Here is a 25,700-nt window from a genome sequence, read left to right as displayed (position 1 = left end):
CATATGCTATTTTTGGGGTAGGATTGCTGTTTTTGGATGGAAATCACTCTTCAGTCACTGCAGAAATGAAATGACGTACACAAATTGTAAGCCCTTCAAGGTTAGACTTCTCAGAGGTTATCGGTAGCAACTGTTCAAGACTTGAAACATCAGCGCAATAGGACAATAATAACAACATTGTACGACAGAGACAAAGGCTGGATTGAGGGCAATATTTTCTTGTTACACCACTAAAATTTCAGCTTATTAAGTTAACACAATTTCCACATAACATTTGGAAAAATAAACAGTTCAAATGTAATTTTTTTTTTTAAAAGAAAACAGCTTGGAAAGAATATTGGAAGCAGAAAGCTTTTGAGTTTGGTCTCAGTTTCCATGAGAACTTTTGCAAACTCAACCCATTGTATTGTTTAGTGGGGATTTCATTTTTTCCACAGGGTTCCAGTTTAAATCAATGGGTATTGTGACCCTTTTGTTCCTGGAAAACTGTGATAGGGCCAGACAGACGCAAATGAGTCACACTTATGAATTCATTTTCATATAAAGTACAGTTGAAGCATCTTCATACCTGCTTTGGTTAGAAATGAATTGCCTTGGTTAGAAATGAAGTGCCTAGGTAACCTTGTCATGCTGAACATGCTTTCAGATCTGCAGGCAGCATGAGCCCAGTAAGCAGTCCTATTTATGCATGTGCGCATATGTGGAAGACAATCATTGAGTAAGACCACTCACTAGATTCTGTCATGGTAGAATTTTTGTATGAGTCCTAAACAAGAGCTCTAACCATATTGTCTGCAATACTCCAAAGCTTAAAATTTAGTCTATGGGCAAAAGAATGAAAATACATGGTAATTGAGTATTCCTCCTCCAAACAGCAGAAGACCACTTTTATTAGCCAAAACCTGTGTGTTATCTTTACAATCTAAAAATGAGCCAATAAGATTCAGACGTGTTTAACAAAGAGTGATGTACATATCCTTGTAGTATGCATCTTGACACAATTAGGGCACTCTAGCATGGGAAAACCAAAGCAAAGTAATTCCTTTGTCTAGATACATGACGTTCCCGCTGTAGCCATCTAGTTTTTATACCAAATATTGCAACCTAGATATATCCAAGATTTAATTGTCATAAACTTACCTGTCTGGGCTCCAGTGGCGAGATCTCCAGCTATGGCGCGACTGCGTCGGGAGAGACGCACTGCTAACTGGTGATGTGACAGGATGCAATGCTCTTAACAACAGGATGCAATGCTCTTTCTCCCCACAGTGGGCATTTGCTGGAGGAGACTAGCAGTGGGCTGATTGCTCAGCTGATCTATTCCTGTGTGCTAGTGTTCTGACGCATAGAGTGCCAAATCATGACCTATCAGGGTCTGATCCTGGGACTCAGTGCTCTATTTAAAACCCTTCCTGGCCTTATACCAGTGCAAGTGATAGTCAATGACTCCCTAGCTGTGCTCCTGGTTCCGGGTGCGTTTGGATTGCTTCTACAGTACATTACATTGGAGAGTTATTAATTTTAATGCGTCTGTTAGCAGATTTAATCCTAAACCAACCTGAACACCTTGTGCAAAACTAATGGTCTCAGGGGTGTATATAAATCTCACAGGGCCCCATAGCAAAACTTAGTGCTCCCCCACCCAGTGAGATTTTTGCAGAATTTATATTTTAATTAAGTGGAGGACTTTTTTAATGAAAAAAAAAAAAGAAAAACAGTCATGCTCTCCCTCACTGATTTTTATGACGGAAAGGTGGAAGAGGTGCTTCATAAATATGGCGCTCATTCTAAAAACCAAATGTATCAATGTAGTTACATCATACAACTGACATAACTACATTGATACATCTCTTTGATATATTAATACATACAGAGCTAAATCCTTTGCTTCCCATCGCTAGCCACCACTAGGGGGATCTCAGTGCATAGGAATTACAATTTGAATACAGTTACAATTGTATCCAATGGAAGCTGTACACATCTGTATTCACTGATTGCTTGTAGTGGTGGCAGCAGAAAAATGTGGTGGATTCTTGTCTGGAAAAGAAGTTAAGCACCGACCCCCTCCCCCTAGCCTCCATAGCAGTTGCATGGTCTGCCTCCATGGTATGTACACCACTGACTGGTCAGTAGACATTGGACCATCAAATTACTGAGCTTAAGGGATTGCAATGCAAAAATAATGGAGATGTTCATTGGGCCAGTGTTGTGTGAGTTCTTAATATAACTACCACTATAATGAGATGTCCACTGTGTTAAGCCCATTGCCTTCAACATTTATGGCTTATCCACAGGTTACTGCAGAAAGGCCTGAAAGATTTGGGTCTCTATTGACTTCTGTGTGGGGAATGGTTGGTGTATATAGGCAAACAGGGGTCCCATGAGCCTATTAGGCACTTATGCATAAATGAAGATTGCAATACTGCTTTAATACATTTTAGATTCTGTAACATAAAGCTTGAGGCCATTCGGCATTGCCTAGCTGCTCTACTTGTATGGTTTGATTATGTCAGAAGATTTTTGTCAAGAATTTGCTAAGTGCGATACTCCCATTACATGCAATATTCATACATTAATACCATTAAGTATTTTAAATTGCCCACCATAGTTACAGATTCTGGGACTGGAGCCAAAATGAACATCCAAGTTCTTCCCAGGACTTCTAATAGATTATTCTTGGTACTCTTTAAATCTACAAACTGGTTGGTAGTTCATGTCTGTATAAGGCTGACAAATATGGACAAAATTGTCCTTGTCAGATCTTGTTAATAGGGTGGTTCCAGGAGAAATTTTACAAATTTTACATTTTTCGAGCCAGCAGCTGGCTTTTGAAATTATATGTAATTAAAAATATAGTATAGCCACTATTTAATTAAAACTATCTGTACAGTGCCACCTGCCATTTGTTCTTTTCCTTATTTCTGTCCACCTGATTATCATTGCTGAAGTGGTCACACATTTCCAGTTACATCCTTCAACTGCCACTAGCCATATCTACTGGGAGAAGCTTACAGAGCTGCAGCAGAAAGGACCTGCCCATTGAGAAAGGACATGTCCCTGCCAGCTTGGAATAAGTCTAGCAGAGCAATTAGTTATTAATTATAGAAAAATCGCTGCACTCCAGTGTTGTAATGCAATTAAAGTATTGTTTTATTATACAAATTTATATTAACATTCCTTGATCCAGACATGTGTATGCATATAATCAAAAAGGTCCACAATATGATTAACCAGATGTTTTGGTCCACCAGGACCTTCCTCAGCAGTGTGACCTATGTACAAGTATGATAAGGATAACATAGTAAAGATAATATAGTTCATAATCTAATATATGATGTCTTCCAATCCTGGATAGGTATTCACCCCCCTTGACTTTTTTCGTATTTTGTTTCATTACAGCCTTAAGTTCAATGTTTTGTTAATCTGAATTTTATGTGATGGATCAGAACACAATAGTCTAAGTTGGTGAAGTGAAATGAGAAAAATATATAAATAAAACTATTGTTTAGAAATAGAAAACAGAAAATTGTGGGTATGTATTCACCCCCTTTGTTAGGAAGCCCATAAAAAGCTCTGGTGCAACCAATTACCTTCAGAAGTCACATAATTAGTGAAATGATGTCTACCTGTGTGCAATCTAAGTGTCACATGATCTGTCATTACATCTACACACCTTTGTAGAAAGGCCCCAAAGGCTGCAACACCTAAGCAAGAGGCATCACTAACCAAACACTGCCATGAAGACCAAGGAACTCTCCAAAAAAGTAAGGGACAATGTTGTTGAGAAGCACAAGTCAGGGTTAGGTTATAAAAAAATATCAGGATCCTCAGGAGCACCAGCAAATCTATCATAACCAAATGGAAAGAACATGGCACAACAGCAAACCTGCCAAGAGATGGCCACCCACCAAAACTCACGGACCGGGCAAGGAGGTCAATAATCAGAGAGGAAGCACAGAGACCTAAGGTTACCCTGGAGGAGCTGCAGAGTTCCACAGCAGAGACTGGAGTATATGTACATAGGACGACAATAAGCCGTACGCTTCATAGAGTTGGGCTTTATGGCAGAATGGCTAGAGCAGGGGTCTGCAACCTTTAAGACATAAAGAGCCACTTGGACCCGTTTCCGAAAATAAAAAAAAACTGGGAGCCGCAAAACCATTGCAACATAAAACAAATCTAACACTGCATATATTGTTTCTTACCTTAATGCTATATACAGGATCGTGCAGTTAGCTGTCAATCTGAAGAAAAAAAGGACTTTTTCACTTAACAATGTAAAATATATTTTTGCACATTAATAGCTAATTAAAATATTTAATTTACCTGGTTAATGGGATTTTTGCTCCTGAACCTCAGTGCACAGTGTCTGCACATCAGGGCTGTAAGACGTCACCTTCATTTTTACACAGGCTTGCAAGCTGTCACCTGTGAGGCGTGATCGATGTTTGTTTTTAATATAGTTCATGTTGGAGAAGACCTGCTCACATACATATGTGGAGCCGAAGATCGACAGCACTCCAAATGCATACTTTTTCATGTTTATATAAGTGTTGGGGATGGCATTCCATGTTTCGAATACAAGTTTGTCCTGTTTGGGAAGGTTTTCAATATCAGTCCATTTATGATTCTGAGCCAGAATGGCCTTCTGACGGGCAACATCCTCAAGAGTAGCGGTCAAGCATTTGAACTTGGACACCCATAGATCTTTGTCGGCTATATCGGCCAATTCCATCTCAAGATCAGGTTGACTTACACCTGCAAATGCAGTCATATTCAATAGGGATGGATCGATCTCCAGGGGAGTGACAGGGAAGGATAATGTGGTTTTTTCCTCTCTGAACTCACAGAATCGTTTCCCAAATGAACTTTGCATTGCGGTGATTGCAGACTTGAAATATTCCAAATTGATTGTATCATGTCTGATGGTGGACACTTAGGCCTAATGCCCACGGCCATTTTCCACGTCCGTGTGCGGACCGTGGAAACCCGGCCTGGCCTTTCTGTGCCGGCCTGAGTGCACGGCGTCATGGGTTTCCATGACGCCGTGCACTCAGGCTGGCACAGAAAGGCCAGGCCGGGTTTCCACAGTCCGCACACAGACTTGGAAAACGGCCGTGGGCATTAGGCCTTACAGGGGTGTGTTAGCTGTTTGTAATTAGTGACAAGACAGTCTGATGATCTGAATGCTGAAGTTAAAAAGAGCTGCCTGCATACCTGCAATGATAAGGAGGAAGGGGGGCAGGGGCCCCTGTGCCCTCCTTTACTTCAGGACAGCTCTTTTTAACTTCAGAATTCAGAGACCATTCATTATCAACATCAGTATCATGCCATCTCATAATTATATAGCTTTTTCCCTTATGATGGTACGTTTAAAATTTAGGTTTTAGGGGCAGCCAGCACACACTGTCAGACTCAGAACAGCAACAGGTCAGGCAGGCAGCTGTTCTGTTACAGCCCTGCAACAGGTACTCACTGTGGACAGGCAGTAGGCTGAGTGGGCAGTGGGGCACAGCCACAGTCTCAGAGTCCAGGCCAGGGGAGTCAGTGGAGACCAGTCCAGAAGATGAGATGAGGCACAGAGGCAGGTCCAGGTGACAGGTCCAGGAGCATCATCAGGCCAGGCACCCAGGTCCAAGAAAAGAGGTCCATTCCAGTGGCACCACTCTCCACTCCAGTAGTCCCACCACAGCGCAGGCAGGCTGGGGCACACAGGCTGGCAGTGACTCGCAGCCGCTCCAGACTGATTTCGGGCAGTCAGTGTCAGTCTCTCAGAGCGGGAAACTGACTGGCACTGGCACCGGCGCCGCGGCGGGAGTCGGGACCACTCCCCCTCCTCCTCCCTAGATTCCAGTAATAGGCCGGCCCCATCCACCGCGCGGAGCGGCCTCTCTTATCTGCGACTGACAGATCCCTACGCCACTGGTGCCTGGTGACGTCAGGCCGCCTGCGTGTGAGGCACTGGGCAGTGTTCTCCGGAGCCGCGGCAAAGGTGAAAAAGAGCCGCATGCGGCTCTGGAGCCGCGGGTTGCCGACCCCCGGGCTAGAGGAAAGCCATTACTTTCAGCTAAAAACTAAAAGGCACGTTGTGAGTTTGTGAAAAAGCATGTGGGAGACTCCCAAAATGTATGGAGGAAGGTGCTCTGGTCTGATGAGACTAAAATTGAACTTTTCGGCCATCAAAGAAAACACTATGTCTGGCGCAAACCCAACACATCACATCACCCAAAGAACATCATCCCCACAGTGAGACATGGTGGTGGCAGCATCATGCTGTGGGGATGGGACTGGGAAACTGGTCAGAGTTGAGGGAAAGATGGATGGTGCTAAATACAGGGATATTCTTGAGCAGAACCTGTACCACTCTGTGTGTGATCTGAGGCTAGGACGGAGGTTCACCTTCCAGCAGGACAATGACCCCAAACAGACTGCTAAAGCAACACTTGAGTGGTTTAAGGGGAAACATGTAAATGTGTTGGAATGGCCTAGTCAAAGCCCAGATCTCAATCCAATAGAAAAATCTGTGGTCAGACTTAAAGATTGCTGTTCACATGCGCAAACCATCCAACTTGAAGGAGCTGGAGAAGTTTTGCAAGGAGGAATGGGCACAAATCCCAGTGGCAAGATGTGGCTCTACAAAGTATTGACTTTAGGTGGGTGAATAGTTATGCACATTGACTTTTCTGTTATTTTGTCCTATTTGTTATTTGCTTCACAATAAAAAACAAAAACAAAAACATCTTCACAGTTGTCGGCATGTTTTGTAAATTAAATGATGCAAATCCTCAAACAATCCATGTTAATTCCAGGTTGTAAGGCACCAACATATGAAAAAAAGTCAAGGGGGGTGAATACTTTTGCAAGGCACTGTATAACATACGTGAATAAAATAAGAAAACATGGCCAAAACGGCCTCACCCTAAATAAATATTGCCAATAGCAAGAAATGGCAGCACAGAGGTGAATCTCCAAGAAAAATATTGGGAAGAGATGCAGTGTCTTAGAAGAAAAGCAATAGGGGAACAGTATGCAATTGTCAGATGAGTGATATGATCTAAAATCGCTGATGTCTAAAAGTAAATCAGAAAGGTAAACATAAATGGGCAATTAGAGCAATGAATGGAGAGATCTCTGAATCCATGTGAGGTACAAAGCTGGGTCTAGTTTTGTTAAAAAGAGATTGTCATGTACTCTACAATATCTGATTTTGATATTAACATTAATCACGTGATAAATAATCCCTTTAAAATGCATGACTAAAATACTAGCAGTGTATGCGTTCCAATATTTGAATCCCCAAATAACCACAAAATCTCTACCATTTTGGGGAACATTTGTGTAATCATGGTCCAGTTTGGACCACATTTATCTTTTGTATTTTAATTGTATGTAGATTAAAGGTTAAGTTTTAGGAAGTTGCCCTCAGTGATTTATGAACATTTGTGTAAGCTCAGTGTCTTTTCAGGAACAATATGGGGTAGATATCTGGGTGTAGGTATTTTGTATTGTCTGTATAGACTAGGGGTCAGAAACCTTCGGCACTCCAGCTGTTGTGAAACTACAATTCCCAGCATGCTCTATTCATTTCTATGAGAGTTCTTAGAAGAGCAGAACAAGTATGCATGCTGGGAGTTGCAGTTTCAAAACAGCTGGAGTGCCAGAGGTTGCTGACCCCTGGTGAAGACAGTGTAGCAGGTTATGTGTGCTTTATTTTTAGCTGCAGAAAAAAGGAGTTAAAGGGATCCTGTTACCTCTTTTCACCCTATAGAGATGCGGATATGCACGGCTAGATCGCCACTAGCATGTCCGCAATATACCTGTCCCATATCTCTGAGTGGTTTTATTGAGTGTAAAAAATGATTTTATATATATGTAAATAAGCCTGGTAAGGAGCCCAAGGGGCTGTACTAACCAGTCTGGAGCCCAGCCACGTCCCCCTGTGAAGGAGCCCAGCACCGCCTGTATCCACGAATCTCCTTGCTCGCGAAGTCAGATCGCCGCAAGCTCGCGCATCGCGAGATTACGGCTATCTGACTTCGTAAGCAAGGAGGAGATTGCTGGTTACAGGCGGTGCTGGGCTCCTTCACAGGGGGACGTGGCTGGGCTCCAGAACGGTTAGTACAGCCCCTTGGGCTCCTTACCAGGCTGATTGCATGTCCGCATTTAGTAACATAGTAACATAGTAACATAGTACATAAGGCCGAAAAAAGACATTTGTCCATCCAGTTCGGCCTGTCATCCTGCAAGTTGATCCAGAGGAAGGCAAAAAAGAAACAACTGTGAGGTAGAAGCCAATTTTCCCCACTTTAGGGGAATAAAAATTCCTTCCTGACTCCAATCAGGGTAAAAGAGGTGACAGAATCCCTTTAATGTCAGAAAAGTATCCACAGACTAAGACAGTCCAGAAAGTAATAAAGTACAACCCCTCCCACAGAGACCAGAAATTTTCAGGGGCACATAGAGCCCTTTCTATGTTTAGAGTGTATGGAATTACAATCCTGCTTTATCTAGCATTATAATACAGCTGTGATATGTCATTCAATAGCCCATACTGTAATGATAATATGACTCTCTAATGATAATAATAATATGACTGCTGATTCTACCCTCTAATTGTAATAAAATTACTCCAATGACTCCCCCCTCTAATAATGAGATTACTCTACTGACCCTGCTGTCTAATAATAATAATGAGGCGACTCTTATGATAATAAGATGACTCTGTAGGCCTTAACCTTTAGTGATAATGAGATGATTTTCCTAACCTTGATGCTATAATGGTCGGCCTGTGCCCACTACTGCCCCCCTCCTCGAGGCAGGCAAGGGCGACGTGTTCCTTCCTGGTTCTGCACTCCACTTCACTGGCATTCCGGACCCACATGCCTTCTTTTGCTATCTGCTGCTGGCCCATCTACTGACGCTCCACGTGCCAGCTGCTCTCCTCCTCCTCTGTTGCAGACTTAGCCCTGCGCTCCTCTGCTTAGCTTGTGTCTTCCCCAGCCTATAGCTGACTGTCTCATATTGACCATTTGCCGCCTGTCCCAACCTTGGATTTGCTTCTCATATCTGTTTGTACGCAACCTGTCTTGACTTCAGCCTGTTTGCTGACTGCGGATATTGCCTGACCCCCTTGGTGCTTTGCACCAGTGTCTCTGACCCCTGTGGGTTAGCTACTATCTACACCGGGAGGTAGTAGACTGGTGGCTCCCCTGCAGCAAAGGCCAGATCTCTGTATAGGAGTTAAAAGAAGCAAATCAGGGGACTGCCAGGATCATACCCTTAAAGTAAGTCCAAAGTTAAACCTGTTAGTTGGTACAGTGTGTCTACACCCACTGCCTGTTACACTTGACTTTTAATGATAATGAAATGACTCTGCTGACCGCATCCTAATCTACACAGCAAAGCTGAAAAGTGAGCTGGTGAAAACTGTAGATGTCATCTTATAATCTACACAGCAAAGCTGAAAAGTGAGCTGGTGAAAACTGTAGATGTCATCTTATAGTGTTTTTTTAATGGTTAACTTTAGTGTTGATCGATCACCGTAGTGCTCAGGGGCTCGGGCCGAACACATCGGGATGTTCGGGTGCTCGACCGAGCAGCTGAGTATAATGGAAGTCAATGGGAGAACCCGAGCATTAAACCAGGTACCCCCTGCTCTGAAGAGGGGAGAGTGCCTGGTTCATAGGAAAATGTCAGAAATTTATGGAAACACCACCGAAATGGTTCTGTAACAGCATTGGAAGGATGTCTGGATGCATTTTGGACTCCCTAGTCGCTGCTGGGAATGATGTTGTCCAAATAGTTCGCCACTTTTACAGACTGACAATAATACGCACAAAACCCAATAAAAAATAGATTTTAGAAGAAAAATTGTTAGGAAACAAATTACTTGTATATAAAGTGCAAGTGCTGGCAAAAATTACAAGGAAGAGGCACTCCGATACAACCTGTATAGCACATAAAGGAGGGCCTCATTCACATTGTGGTACAATTGTTCATGTAGTGGGACTCCTACACTCATAAAGCATATGCACTAACTGAAAGGGCTGCCAAAAATCACAAGGAACCTGCACTCCAATACACTCTTTATTACATATAAAGGAGGGTATCATAGACACCCTTGAAAAATAATAATTGATGGCCTGCTGGTGACCCTCAAAAACATTTGGATCAAGGGCCTGCTGATCTGACCATCTAAAACATTATGGGTGAGGGCCTGTTGCCGCTTTGGTGACTCTAGTTAACCTGGTGACGATCGCATGTCCCCGTGACGGTGACGATCCATTCGGATGTCTTGCCTATCAACTTTCAATGTTATTGTCAGCGAAAACAATTGTAACTACGGGTAACGGGGAAATCAGGAGAGGGAGCATGAGAAACGGCTACGGCTACCACACCCAAGCAAGGCAGAATGCGCGCAAATTACCTATTAGGTATAATTAGGTAAGGGGCTGGAGGTGAGCTGACCCAGTAAAAGATTTTAGATGCGGGCCTGCAGGTGAGCTGACCCTGTAAAAGATTTTAGGTGCGGGCCTGCTGGTGAGCTGACCCTGTAAAAAATTATATGCGAGTGCCTGCTGGTGAGCTGACCCTATAAAACATTATATGAAAGGGCCTGCAGGTGAGCTTACCCTCTAAAAAATTATATACGAGGGCCTTCAGGTGAGCTGACCCTGTAAAAGATTTGAGGTGGGGGCCTGCAGGTGAGCTGACTGTCTAAAAAATTTAATGCAAGGGCCTGCAGGTGAGATGACCCTATAAAAGATTTTAGTTGCGGGCCTGCTGGTGAGCTAACCCTGTAAAAGATTTGAGGTGCGGGCCTGTTGGTGAGCTGACCCTGTAAAAGATTTAAGGTGCGGGCCTGCTGGTGAGCTGACCCAGTAAAAGATTGTAGGTGAAGGCCTGCAGCTGAGCTGACCCTCTAAAAAATTATATGCGAGGGCCTGCAGCTGCGCTGACCTCTAAAAAATTATATGCGAGGGCCTGCAGTTGAGGTGACCCTCTAAAAAATTATATGCTAGGGCCTGCAGCTGAGTTGACCCTTTAAAAAATTATATGCGAGGGCCTGCAGCTGAGCTGACCCTCTAAAAAATTATATGCGAGGGCCTGCAGCTGAGCTGACCATCTAAAAAATTATATGCAGGGGCCTGCAGCTGAGCTGACCCTCTAAAAAATTATATGCGAGGGCCTGCAGCTGAGCTGACCCTCTAAAAAATTATATGCGAGGGCCTGCACCTGTAAAACATTATATTTGAAGGGCATATATGTGACGAATAAGTATGTTGATATGATGGAAGAGGAGGAGGATAAGAAAAGGAAGATTCAACCATATACCCTTGTTTCTGGTGGAAGGGGTGCATGAGAATACAATGTATTCAGTACATTATAAACAACACATTTAAAGTGCCTTTATGTTCAGCTGCTTTCCTCTGGAGAAGTCATGGTCAATCCAGGCCTTGTTCATTTTTATAAGAGTCAACCTGTCAGCATTTTAAGTTGACAGGTGGATACGCTTATCTGTTATAATGCCACCAGCAGCACTAAATACCCGCTCAGACAAAACGCTGGCGGCAGGGCAGGCCAGCACCTCCAAAGCGTAGAGCGCCAGTTGGTGCCACGTGTCCAGCTTGGACACCCAGTAGTTGTAAGGCACTGAGGGATCATTGAGGACGCTGACACGGTCCGCTATGTACTCCTTCACTATTTTCCAAAATTTTTCTCTCCTTGAAACAGTAGGCCGCACATCACGGTGAGGGTGCTGGCGGGGTTTCATGAAACTGTCCCAGGCTTTGGAGAGTGTTGCCCTGCCTGTCATGGTCATGGTCGTGACTCCCCCGCATGCAGTTGCCTGTGGTTTGGTCTGTTGTCAACCACATGGTGAGGACTGTTGGTATGTTACCTCACATGTGGTTGCCGTTGGCAACATGATTGTATTCACAGTATAGCAGCCTGAGCTGTTGCTAGGCAGCTTGCTGTGAAGGGCATGCGGTAACACCTGGCAACCTCTCTTTGTTTGTGTGCACTTTCCCTGTTTGTTGTGCACAAGGTTGTTGTATGTGTGTACTGTGAGACTTTCCTGCACTTGCGGTTGTCCGTGGCAACGTGTGGATTTGTGTACATTTGGTGGCAGTGTCTCGGCCTTCTGGCTGTTCCCTAGAACATGGTTGCCACGCATGTCGTTGCCGGCGGTAACAGCTCCAGTGTGTTTATTGTGTGTGTATTCCCCTTCACTTCCCTGGTTGGTGTTGGAAGGGTTAATTCCCTTTCCAGTGTGTGTCTGTGTGGGTGTGGCCACTTTGGGCTATAAAACCTCTGTGGAGACCTGAAGCTGAGGGGTACTCCAGCCTTGTAGTTAGGCTACTTTCACACTTGCGTTCGGGGTTCCGCTTGTGAGCTCCGTTTGAAGGCTCTCACAAGCGGCCCCGAACGCATCCGTCCAGCCCCAATGCATTCTGAGTGGATGCGGATCCGCTCAGAATGCCTCAGTCTGGCTCCGCTTGGCCTCCATTCCGCTCAGCAGGCGGACACCTGAACGCAGCTTGCAGCGTTCGGGTGTCCGCCTGGCCGTGCGGAGCCAAACGGATCCGTCCAGACTTACAATGTAAGTCAATGGGGACGGATCCGTTTGAAGTTGACACAATATGGTGCAATTTTCTAACGGATCCGTCCCCCATTGACTTTCAATGCAAAGTCTGGACGGATCCGTCTGACTAACTTTCACACTTAGATTTTTTTGTGAAATATAATGCAGACGGATCCGTTCTGAATGGATACCATCGTTTGCATTATAGGAGCGGATCCGTCTGTGCAGACACCAGACGGATCCGCTCCGAACGCAAGTGTGAAAGTAGCCTAAGCTGGAGGCATCCTCCTGGTTTCTAATACCATCTGCCAGTGAGAGACACCCTTGTGGTCATAAACCTATGTATTGATGTTATTTTATGTTTATGTGGTGTCTGTTATTACTGCAGCTTTGGATCTGGGTTCCTGTGTGTTTATGTGTGTGTGCTGTGTCCTTTTATGTTTGGGTGTGGACATCAGCTTGTGAGCACGGGATCCAGTCAGTGTTTCTGTGGCAGGTAGGTGTGGAAGTGCTTTTCAATCTCCTGCCATATCCATAGGCTGTTTATGTTTCTTGTCCCATGCAGCTTGGCCAGTTTAGAATCCTGTTCGTCCGTATCCAGGAGGAACAGGTTGTCTTATCCAGCTCCTAGCGCAGGGATCTATCCAGGGCTAGTAGGGAAGCGAGGTTCCTGAGTATGAGCCCTCCTACCATCAAGGTCGGCTCATACAGCTAGGAGTCAGGGTCAGATTAGGGATGTGCTAGGAGGTGACCTGCTCCCTAATTCTGTTGTCCTGGTCAAGCAGCTTCCACTTACAATAACATCACACAGATTAGAGTTACCCCCACTGTGGCAACTGCCTCTATTGGAACTGCTGTGTGTTCCCCTTGTCTCCCCTCCTCAGTTGGCCAAGGAACTAGGGACTCTGCCGCCAGCGTTGTCAGATGGAAATTTTGGGAGCAATTTTTCAACAAGGACCTTCTGGTATTGCACTGTTTTGCTCGTCCTCTCCACCTGAGGAAAGAGAGATGAGACGTTCTCTCTGTAGCGCGGGTCGAGAAGGGTGAACAACCAGTAATCCGTGTTGTCTAAGATGCGTATAACGCGCGGGTCGCGGGAAAGGCAGCCTAACATGAATTCAGCCATGTGTGCCAGAGTACCAACAGGCAAAACTTCGCTGTCGTCATCAGGAGGATCACTCTCAATCTCCTCATCCTCTTTCTTCTCTTCTGCCCACCCACGTTGAATAGTTGGAATTAAACTTCCATGGGTACTACCCTCTGTAGCGGAGGCAACCGTCTCCTGCTCCTCCTCCTCTTCATCGTCCAATTCGTGCTGAGAAGACGAACTGAGGATGGTCTGCCTATCTCCCAGTGTAATGTCTTCCCCTATTTCCATCTCTTCCACATGCAAAGCGTCATCCTTAATTGTGAGCCGAGCATTAGAGTAGACACAGAAGTGGGATGGTTACACTGATAATAGTGTTATCACTGCACACCATCTGTGTTGATTCCTCAAAATTTCTTAAAACCTCACAAAGGTCAGACATCCATGCCGACTCCTCGCTTGTGAATAGCGGAAGCTGACTGGAAAGGCAACGACAATGTTCCAGGTGATATTCCACTACTGCCCTCTGCTGCTCACAAAGCCTGGCCAACATGAGGAACGTGGAGTTCCAGGGCGTGCTCACGTCATGCAACAGCCGGTGAGCTGGCAATTTTAAGCGCTGCTGCAGCGTTGACAGACCGGCTGAAGCTGTTAGTGACTTTGCGGAAATGTGCACACACGTGGTGTAGCTCAGGCAAATTGGGGTAGGTTTAGAGAAACCGCTGAACCACAAGGTTGAAGACGTAAGCAAGGCACGGGATGTGTCTAAGCTTGCTGAGCTCCAAAGCCGCCACCAAGTTATGCCCATTATCAGACACAACCATGCCTGTTTCTAGGTTGAGTGGCGAAAGCCACAGCTCAGACTGGTCTCTTATCCCCTGCCACAGCTCTGCGGCGGTGTGCTGTCCCCTAACCATATTAGCTTCAGCTTGGCCTGTTGCCGCTTCCACCTGTGCCATCCGAGGGTACAACTCGCTCCCAGCCTCCACAACATTTACCCAGTGTGCCGTCAGTGAAATGTAGCATCCCTGGCCGAATGTACTTGTCCATGTGTCCATGGTTAAGTGGACATTCCCAGTAACTGCGTTGGTCAGGGCACGTATAATGTTACGGGACACATGTTGGTGTAAGGCGGGCATGGCACACCTTGAAAAATAGTGGCTGCTGGGGACTGCATAAGGCAGGACGGCCGCCGACATCAGGCTGCGGAAGGCTTCAGTGTCCACTTGCCTAAATGGCAACATTTCCAGGGCCAGTAATTTGCAAAGCTGCGCATTTAGTGCTATGGCCTGTGGGTGGGTGGCTGGGTATTTTCGCTTGCGTTCAAAGGCCTGGGTTAAGGACATTTGGACGCTGCGCTGGGACACGGAAGTGGATGTGGTCGCTGATGGTGCTTGCGAAGGTCCAGGTGCAGGGCGGGAGGCACCCGGCCCTGAGCCTTCGACAGGGGATTGGCCAGCACGTAACATAGGGAAAGAGGAGGCAGTGGTGTGACCCGCAGACACAGATTGTGGACCCAGGCATTTGTCCCACTTATTACGGTGCTTGGATGCCATGTGGCGGATCATGCTGGTGGTGGTGAGGTTGCTAGTGTTCATAACCCGGCTCATTTTCGTATGGCACAGGTTGCAAACTACTATTCTTTTGTCGTCTGCACTTTCCTAAAAAAAACGCAATACTGCGGAACATCTACCCCTTGGCAAGGGAGATTTCCGCAAGGGGGTGCTCCGCGGAACAGTTGCGGGCCTGTTTGGTGTGGCCCGCCTTCTCCGTTTTGCCACCCCACTGCCTCTTCCAGCCTGTTGCAGTGCTGCAGAATCTTCTCCCTCTGTACTGCTCTCCTCGCTCGGCTTGCCACCTTCCCAGGTTGGGTCAGTGACCTCATCGTCCACCACCTCCTCTTCCACTTCCTCACTCTGATCATCCTCCTGATTTGTTGACCTAACCACAACCTCAGTGATTGACAACTGTGTCTCATCCTCTTCATCAACCTCTTCAGACAGTAATTGCGGTTGACTCATTGGCAACTGTGTCTCATTATCATCCACCTCATTAAATTCTAATTGGCACCGTCATGTTCTTGTGACTGTGGATGCTCAAGAGGTTGGGAATCAGAGCACAAGATATCATGTCCCTCTTCAAGCATGCTTGGCGAGAGGGCCAATCAAGTTATGGCGCTGAAAAGAGCTCCTCGGAATATCTGAGTGTGGGATCACTTGTTTGGCCACACTGTAAATGGTGGGAGGAAAGAGGATCAGGGTTAGGATTGTGTGGACCAGACTCCTTGATACTGAGACTGGACTTGATGGAAGACAGGGGGATGCTTAACCGACTGGAAGCATTACGGTGTGCTGTCCGCATTTTCTGCGGACCCATTGAAATGAATTGGTCTGCATCCTATCCACAAAAAAAATGGAACGGACACGGAAACAGACAACGTTCGTGTGCATGTAGCCTAAGGGCTCATTCAGACGGCCGTATGCTGTCCGCAAAAATGCGGATCTGTTTTTTTTGTGGAAAGTTCAGCATGTCCGCAAAAAAACTGAAAGCTTTCCGTTTTTTTGCTGATCTATAGACTACAATAGGGCCATGTCCTGATTTTCACTGACAAGTATAGGACATGTTTAATTTTTTTTGCTGAGCTGTGCAATGGAAGAAAAGGGCCCCATAGAAGTGAATGGGACAGCATCTAATCCGCAAAAAAATGGATCCGCATTTTTGCGGACAGCATACGGCCATCTGAATGAGCCCTAAGGCCTCCTGCACACGGCCGTATGGCTTTTTCAGTGTTTCGCGGTCTGTTTTTCACGGATTCGTTGTTCCGTTTTTTATTTCTATTGTGTTTCCGTTTCTGTTCCGTTTTTCCATTCCGTTTTTCCATATGGCATATACAGTATACAGTAATTACATACAAAAAATTGGGCTGGGCATAAAATTTCATTAGATGGTTCCGCAAAAAGGAACGGATACGGAAGACATACGGAGTACATTCCGTATGTGTTCTGTTTTTTTTGCGGACCCATTGACTTGAATGGAGCCACGGAACGTGATTTGCGGGCAATAATAGGACATGTTCTATCCTTCAATGGAACGGAAATACGTAAACGGAATACATACGGAGTACATTCCGTTTTATTTGCGGAACCATTAAAATTAATGGTTCCGTATACGGCCCGTGTACGGAACGCAAAAAACAGCCTGTAAACAGGGGAAAAAACTGACGTGTGCAGGAGGCCTTACACTGAGCAATTTAGCGCAGGTTGTGCTACAAAAATGTATTGCTGCTGTCACACACAATAGTCCTTACAAGGACTTTTGGGTCTCTGAAACTTTTTTGTACACTTATAATATTCAATTACACTCTCTACACTCTCTGTCCTTTCCTATCCTCAGCTCTCCTTGACTATATAGCACCTGATGATGCGTTCCGGCCAGCCAATCACTGTAATGCCAGTAACCAACATTTCTACTGGCATTACAGTGAGGGCAGTACTTACCTGCATGTTTATTGGCTGCTTAGCAGCCGGGAAACATGTGGGGAGGAGACTCGAGTATTGCGCTCGAGCACATGCGGTACTCGGCAGTACCGCCATGTGCCGAGCATAGCGATGCTCAAGCCGAACTGGTATTCGGCCGAGCATGCTCGCTCAACACTAGTTAACTTGTTATGGTAAACCGGACTTAAAGTTTTTTTTTCTATAATGATAATTTATAACATACCCACAATTTCCAATTTACCCCCCAGTTCTCCTCATTGCATGACCACAATGAGAACACATGCAGTGGTAATTGACCATGTGCATTGCTGCTGCATTCAAAGTCTATAGGACTGATGCAGAAAGCTTTGCATGTTGGTTAGCTGTTTAATAAAGGGGTTATCCCATAACTGATGCAAATATATGAAAATCAGAGATCATATAGTACACGACGATAACAAAGCTACAACTAGCCTTGTACCTCACATGGATCCAAAGATCTTCCCATTCATTGCTCTGCTAAATTTATATTAAGCTGACAGCTTAAAGGGGTTCTTTAGGAATTAAAAAAATTTAAATACTTAGGGCTCTTTCACACCTGCGTTATTGTCTTCCGGCATAGAGTTCCGTCGTCGGGGCTCTATGCCGGAAGAATCCTGATCAGGATTATCCTAATGCATTCTGAATGGAGAGTAATCCGTTCAGGATGCATCAGGATGTCTTCAGTTCCGGTACGGAACGTTTGTTGGCCGGAGAAAATACCGCAGCATGCTGCGCTTTTTGCTCCGGCCAAAAATCCGGAACACTTGCCGCAAGGCCGGATCCGGAATTAATGCCCATTGGAAGGCATTGATCCGGATCCGGCCTTAAGCTAAACGTCGTTTCGGCGCATTGCCGGAGCCGACATTTAGCTTTTTCAGAGTGGTTACCATGGCTGCCGGGACGCTAAAGTCCTGACAGCCATGGTAAGTGTAGTGGGGAGCGGGGGAGCAGTGTACTTACCGTCCGTGCGGCTCCCCGGGCGCTCCAGAGTGACGTCAGGGCGCCCCAAGCGCATGGATCACGTGATCACATGGATCACGTCATCCATGCGCATGGGGCGCTCTGACGTCATTCTGGAGCGCCCCGGGAGCCGCACGGACTGTAAGTATACCGCTCCCCCGCTCCCCGCTCCTACTATGGCAACCAGGACTTTAATAGCGTCCTGGGTGCCATAGTAACACTGAAAGCATTTGGAAGACGGTTCCGTCTTCAAATGCTTTCAGTACACTTGCGTTTTTCCGGATCCGGCAGGCACCTCCGGCAACGGAAGTGCATGCCGGATCCCAACAACGCAAGTGTGAAAGAGGCCTTAAATATTATTTTATAATAAATATATTCACAAACAGTGATGGCCAGTTCGCATTGTTCGCCCGCGAACATATGCGGGCTGCCATCTTTTTTCACAAGTCTGGCGAGGCACAGGTAAGCCCTTACCTGTACCTGTGCGCGAGCCAGTCTAAATACAAGTGCGGTCAGCGGGAGCAGACAGTTCCGAGAACAGCCACCGGGAGCCTTTATCAGGCTGTTCTCGGAACTGCCTGCTCCCGTTGACCGCATTTGTTTTCAGACCGGTAAAACAGGGGAGCTTAGTACTCTTGTTCTAGTGATAATGGGGATCCAAGTGGTGGGGACCCTAGTGGTCAGACATTTATCACCTATCCTATGGATAAGTAAAACATGTCCATGGTGTCATACTCCTTTAAATAAATATGTTATTTTCCTGGTGATACAATTTTCTAAATTTCCCACTGTGACCTTTAGCTCCAATTAGAATGCTTATTTTTGTCCATGTTAAACGGTCCCTTTTGGGGGTGAATTTCTGGGTCATTCCATTGCTGTCAGTCATCAAGTGGCACAGTGGAATGTAAACCTGATTCATCAAGAGGTTGTGTTTTATGCTTCGAACATTTGTCGCCCCCCCCCCCCCCCCCCCTCCCCGGGTTATATACTCATTACATCATTCTGTCATGTAGGCCCTTTCTTACACAAACGTGCAGTGTGCTTGCAAGGAATTGGCAAGAATGGCCTCAACTCCCTAACGGAATAAATCATTATAAGCAGTAAGGTTACACAAAGCTTCCCTTTCTGAGTATATTTCTGAGTATATAAACGAGTCCTTCCATTTAGGTTATATTCTACTTCATGTTCGTTTTCACAGAGATCTTTTTGTAATGTTTGTGGTTGACAAGGTTTTACTTAAGTTTTTTTTTTTTTTTTTGTGTAACTTGGATACTGAAACACCATTACATCATGTGAAACCCAAAGGAGTTGATATTGTAGCAGGTTCAACAACATCAGCTTCGACCTGAACAAGATAATGCTAGCACATCCTAAGTGGTCCCTAGTGATCAGCTGATGTCTGCAAGTCAGGCAACTGAATGGGATGTGCAGTTGTAATAACCCTGCATTGCCACTACAAGGGTAACAGCATGCAGTTAAACTATGAAGTGGGGGCAGCACTTGTGAGATCTCCATGACCCTTCAAACAGCTAATCATTGGAGGTGTCTGAAGTAGGACCACTGACAATCTAATATTTGTGATCGATCCTGAAGATAGTTCATCAATATTTTACCACTGCAAAACCCTTCTTACAGTGGTGGCTACTGCTCTGGTGTACTCACCCAGTGAGCCAGACCCGCCTTCTGCTCTCCTTCCACACAGGCTGTAGCCTGCTTGCTAGCAAGGTCTCACCTCCTCTGCCCTTAGGGAGCCGCACATGCTCCATCCAGCTCTTAAAGAGCCAGCATGTACACACCCTAATCTTCACCAGTCAATGGTTAGAAACCCTGGGGTATTTCAGGCACATTCCCTAGTGGGAGGGTGCCTGAGCAAAAGGTTCATAAGCATGCTAAGCTCCCTGTAAAGGTGTGCTGATCAGTTGGATGCCCATGTACCGAACTGTTTACCATAATCTGATCCTCTGCTGCGTGACCTGTTACCAGTATTTATTCTACACTATCTGCCCTGACATTGGCCTCATTCCTGTATTGCAAATACTCCACCAGCCTGTCCCTGAGTATGATACTGTTTGACCCCTTGATGTCTCTGACCCCCATGAGTCAGCTGTTAACCACAAAGAGACTACTTCAGGAGGTATTGGCCTGGTGACTCCGCTGCAATAAGGTTCAGATCCCTGTATAGGTGTTATAGGGTAAATACTAGGGGATAGTCAAGATAACACCCTTAGGATTACCTCTAAGCCAAATCTGTTGGTGAACACAGTGATTCCATACCCACCACCATAACATCCTTTAATTAAAGACAGAAGGAAGAGGACAGAATGTAGAAGCAGGTGCTGTCTACAGAGGGGATCTTCTGGGGAGGTATTTTGTGCTGCACTATGCTATTCGGTTCTCCTGGGGCAGTATATTGTGCTGCACTATGATATTTGGTTCTGTTGGGGTGTACTGTATTCTGAGCTGTATTTGATTCTGCTGAGGCCATATATTGTGCTGCATGGTGGTATTTGGATTTACTGGGGAGTATTTTGTGCTGTACTATGGTATTTGATTCTGCTAGGACAATATATATTGCTGCACTAGCCTACAATAATAGCTTGGATAAGCTGGAAGTTGTAGTTCTCTCCTATAATATTCGGCTATAATAGTCTGTATGTGCTTGTAGTTTCCTTCTCTGATAGCTGTGCAGTGTGACTAGTTTGGGGGTGGATAGGGAACCTTCATGTAATTGCTGGGGGGAGGATGAGGAGACAATTTTCTGACTACTTTGGTGTGTGTGTGTGTGAAGAGGATAGTGAGCCTGCATTTGATTAATAAGGGATAAAGGGGAGCAAGCTGTCTGACTACTTGGAAGGTGGAGCTGATGGTGAGCCTGCATGTGATTCTTGGGGGGAAGGAGGTGGCGGGAGGATGGTGAGCCTGAACATGATTGCTGGGGGGGGGGGGTTAGGGGCTGGTGATGATGGGAAAACAGCTTTCTCACTACTTATGGGGATTGGGGAAGGGGGGAGTGGTGAGCCTGAAAATGGTTGCTTGGGTGTATGGAGAACCAGATGGAAAATATGAATGTGATTAATCTGTGTGTGGGGATGAGATCTGGATGTGATTGGTGCATGGGGGTGAGCTCTGATTGTGGGGATGACCAGTATATGATGGACTGTCAGTAAGGGTCATTCACATCTGGAATCCGTTCCGCAATTTTGTGGAACAAATGTGGACCCATTAATTTTAATGGGAGTGCAAAAGATTCGGACAGCACATTTTATGCTGTCCGTATCCGTAGTTCTGTTCTGTGGCCCCATAAAAAAGATTGACCCTGTCCTATTCTTGTACGCAATTGCGGGCAAAAATAGGCATTTCTATCATCGGGCTGGCCATGTGCATTCCACAAATTGCCGGTATTTGCAGAACGCAAAACACATACGGTCGTGTGAATGTACCCTAAGTGTATGGTTTGTTCAGGGGTCCGCCATATACTATTCTCCCATATACTGGTCTCTTAGGCAGATTCAGATGAGCAGTGACATGCTTTATTATCCATATATTTGCCTGAAGGCAATTTTTCTAAAGCTGGAAACTCCTTTAAACCGTGCAGGTCAGGCAGTGTTATTGAGAATTTTGGGATGTTATGAGTAAACCTAGTTTATGTCACATGTTTGTGTTATACGACTTTGCACGGCTTGGCACACTGAACACTTCAGCTTTGATTTGTTAAATTTTTCCCCGACACTCCATACTAAAAAGGTGCCTGACCCCAGATATATCCCAAAGATTTATAGATAAATTTGGCTGTTATATAGATTATGGCTTCCATTCTGTGTATCATGCCCCACTGTTCCGAGTATAATTTCTTCTTTTGGGGGTATAATGTCCTCCTTTTTGTGGTTATGAAAATGGGCACCCAAGTCAGACTCCATATGCAGCAGCCCAGATGGACTACTGCAAACTGTTAATTACCATTGACAAAGTTAAAGCAATGTTTGTTCAGTTGAATATTGTAGTTTGTTATATACATGCACTTAATGGCACTGTATGGACAACACAAGGTTAACAATTTGGCAAATTGGGTCCAGGAGCAGGTCTGCCCCATGGCTCTTTAGTATTCAGGGAGTCTAGTCTAAGCGGTGCAAAGGAGAAGATGTCACAGCTAGGCCCAAGTTCAGAGAAGCCTAATCTCCGAGCCTACAACTGCTGTAGAAGTAACCCTACTACTAAAGTACTCCTGAAAAGAGACAGATCAGACATCTAGAACTCACAAGGCCGTGCAAGCTTCAGACAGCAAGACGTTGTGCTTGTTTAAGGCAGAAAGGCTTTTCTGCTGTGAAAGGATTATTGCTAAGGCAACTTCCATACCTTAAGATGGATTGGCCACTCATTTCTAAATTTCTGCACCCCTCAGTCCAGGAACTGCAGAACGACTTAATAAGAACCTTGTTGCATGCCTGGGGTTCTGCTGAGAGACTACAAAGTGTTGCTTATAAAGAAAGAAGAGTACTATAACCATCATCATTGTTGCTGTCCATACGCTACTATGGAGAGAATATTGCACTGTGATATACTGCAGATATGTGCCCTGCTGCTTTTTGTACTACTATCTCTATCATCCACTAAAGAGAGACAACTAATGGGCCATAGAGTCATACAGATAGCAGCCACTTGATGCTGCAGTGTTGAAAATATGTAGTAGCAGGAAATAAAAGAGATCAGAAAGCCTGAACAATGTTAAAGAAGGGAACACATATAAATACAAAGTTATGGCTGATTTTTCATTTTTGACCAGACTATGGTCCTTTAACAGAAGTAAGAGGGGAATATTGCTGCATATTCTACAACACCAGGAGATGAACATTGTAAATATGACATTACAAGGGGCAGCCATAAAAATGATACAATATTTACCAACAGCAGATTGTCTTAAATGTGGAAATATTCATGAGTAGATTTACTGCCCCATTCATCAAAAACCGTGCAAGAAATGTAAATAGTTCAGTATATTCATTTTGCCAAGCAATCCTATTAGAATTAGAGTTGAGCGAACACCTGGATGTTCGGGTTCAAGAAGTTCGGCCGAACTTCCCGGAAATGTTCGGGTTCGGGATCCGAACCCGACCCGAACTTCGTCCCGAACCCGAACCCCATTGAAGTCAATGGGGACCCGAACTTTTCGGCACTAAAAAGGCTGTAAAACAGCCCAGGAAAGAGCTAGAGGGCTGCAAAAGGCAGCAACATGTAGGTAAATCCCCTGCAAACAAATGTGGATAGGGAAATGAATTAAAATAAAAATAAAATAAATAAAAATTAACCAATATCAATTGGAGAGAGGTCCCATAGCAGAGAATCTGGCTTCACGTCAGCAGAGAATCAGTCTCTTCATGCCATAGCAGAGAATCTGGCTTCACGTCACCCACCACTGTAACAGTCCATTGTCATATATTTAGGCCCCGGCACCCAGGCAGAGGAGAGAGGTCCCGTAACAGAGAATCTGGCTTCATGTCAGCAGAGAATCAGTCTGCATGTCCTAGCAGAGAATCATGCTTTACATCACCCAACACTGGAACAGTCCATTGTCAGATATTTAGGCCCAGGCACCCAGGCAGAGGAGAGAGGTCCCGTAACAGAGAATCTGGCTTCATGTCAGCAAAGAATCAGTCTTCATGTCATAGCAGAGAATCAGGCTTCACGTCACCCACCACTGGAACAGGCCACTGTCAGATATTTTTAGGCCCCGGCACCCAGACAGAAGAGAGAGAGGTCCCATAACAGAGATTCAGGCTTCATGTCAGCAGAGAATCAGTCTGCATGTCATAGCAGAGAATCATGCTTTACGTCACCCAACACTGGAACAGTCCATTGTCAGATATTTAGGCCCAGGCACCCAGGCAGAGGAGAGAGGTCCCGTAACAGAGAATCTGGCTTCATGTCAGCAGAGAATCAGTCTGCATGTCCTAGCAGAGAATCATGCTTTACGTCACCCAACACTGGAACAGTCCATTGTTAGATATTTAGGCCCAGGCACCCAGGCAGAGGAGAGAGGTCCCGTAACAGAGAATCTGGCTTCATGTCAGCAGAGAATCAGTCTGCATGTCATAGCAGAGAATCAGGCTTTATGTCACCCAACACTAGAGCAGTCCATTGTCAGATATTTAGGCCCAGGCACCCAGGCAGAGGAGAGAGGTCCCGTAACAGAGAATCTGGCTTCATGTCAGCAGAGAATCAGTCTTCATGTCATAGCAGAGAATCAGGCTTCACGTCACCCACCACTGGAACAGGCCACTGTCAGATATTTTTAGGCCCCGACACCCAGACAGAGGAGAGAGGTCACATAACAGAGATTCAGGCTTCATGTCAACAGAGAATCAGTCTTCATGTCATAGCAGAGAATCAGGCTTCACGTCACCCACCACTGGACCAGTCCATTGTCACATATTTAGGCCCAGGCACCCAGGCTGAGTAGAGAGGTCCCATAACAGAGATTCAGGCTTCATGTCAGCAGAGAATCAGTCTTCATGTCATAGCAGAGAATCAGGCTTCACGTCACCCACCACTGGAACAGGCCACTGTCACATATTTAGGCCCAGGCACCCAGGCAGAGGAGAGAGGTCCCATAACAGAGATTCAGGCTTCATGTCAGCAGAGAATCAGTCTTCATGTCATAGCAGAGAATCAGGCTTCATGTCACCCACCACTGGAACAGGCCACTGTCAGATATTTTTAGGCCCCGGCACCCAGACAGAGGAGAGGTTCATTCAACTTTGGGTTGCCCCGCAATATAATGGTAAAAGAAAATAAAAATAGGATTGAATAAGGAAGTACCCTGGAGTACAATAATATATTGTTAAGGGGAGGTAGTTAATGTCTAATTTGCACAAGGGATGGACAGGTCCTGTGGGATCCATGCCTGGTTCATTTTTATGAACGTCAGCTTGTCCAAATTGGCTGTAGACAGGCGGCTGCGTTTGTCTGTAATGACGCCCCCTGCCGTGCTGAATACACGTTTAGACAAAACGCTGGCCGCCGGGCAGGCCAGCACCTCCAAGGCATAAAAGGCTAGCTCTGGCCACATGGACAATTTGGAGACCCAGAAGTTGAATGGGGCCGAACCATCAGTCAGTACGTGGAGGGGTGTGCACAGGTACTGTTCCACCATGTTATTGAAATGTTGCCTCCTGCTAACACGTTCTGTATCAGGTGGTGGTGCAGTTAGCTGTGGCGTGGTGACAAAACTTTTCCACATCTCGGCCATGCTAACCCTGCCCTCAGAGGAGCTGGCCGTGACACAGCTGCGTTGGCGACCTCTTGCTCCTCCTCTGCCTTCGCCTTGGGCTTCCACTTGTTCCCCTGTGACATTTGGGAATGCTCTCAGTAGCGCGTCTACCAACGTGCGCTTGTACTCGCGCATCTTACTATCACGCTCCAGTGCATGAAGTAAGGTGGGCACATTGTCTTTGTACCGTGGATCCAGCAGGGTAGCAACCCAGTAGTCCGCACACGTTAAAATGTGGGCAACTCTGCTGTCGTTGCGCAGGCACTGCAGCATGTAGTCGCTCATGTG

This window comes from Bufo bufo, chromosome 1, assembly GCF_905171765.1.
Source record: "Bufo bufo chromosome 1, aBufBuf1.1, whole genome shotgun sequence".
NCBI lineage: Eukaryota > Metazoa > Chordata > Amphibia > Anura > Bufonidae > Bufo > Bufo bufo.
Note: the sequence above shows the minus strand (reverse complement) of the source record.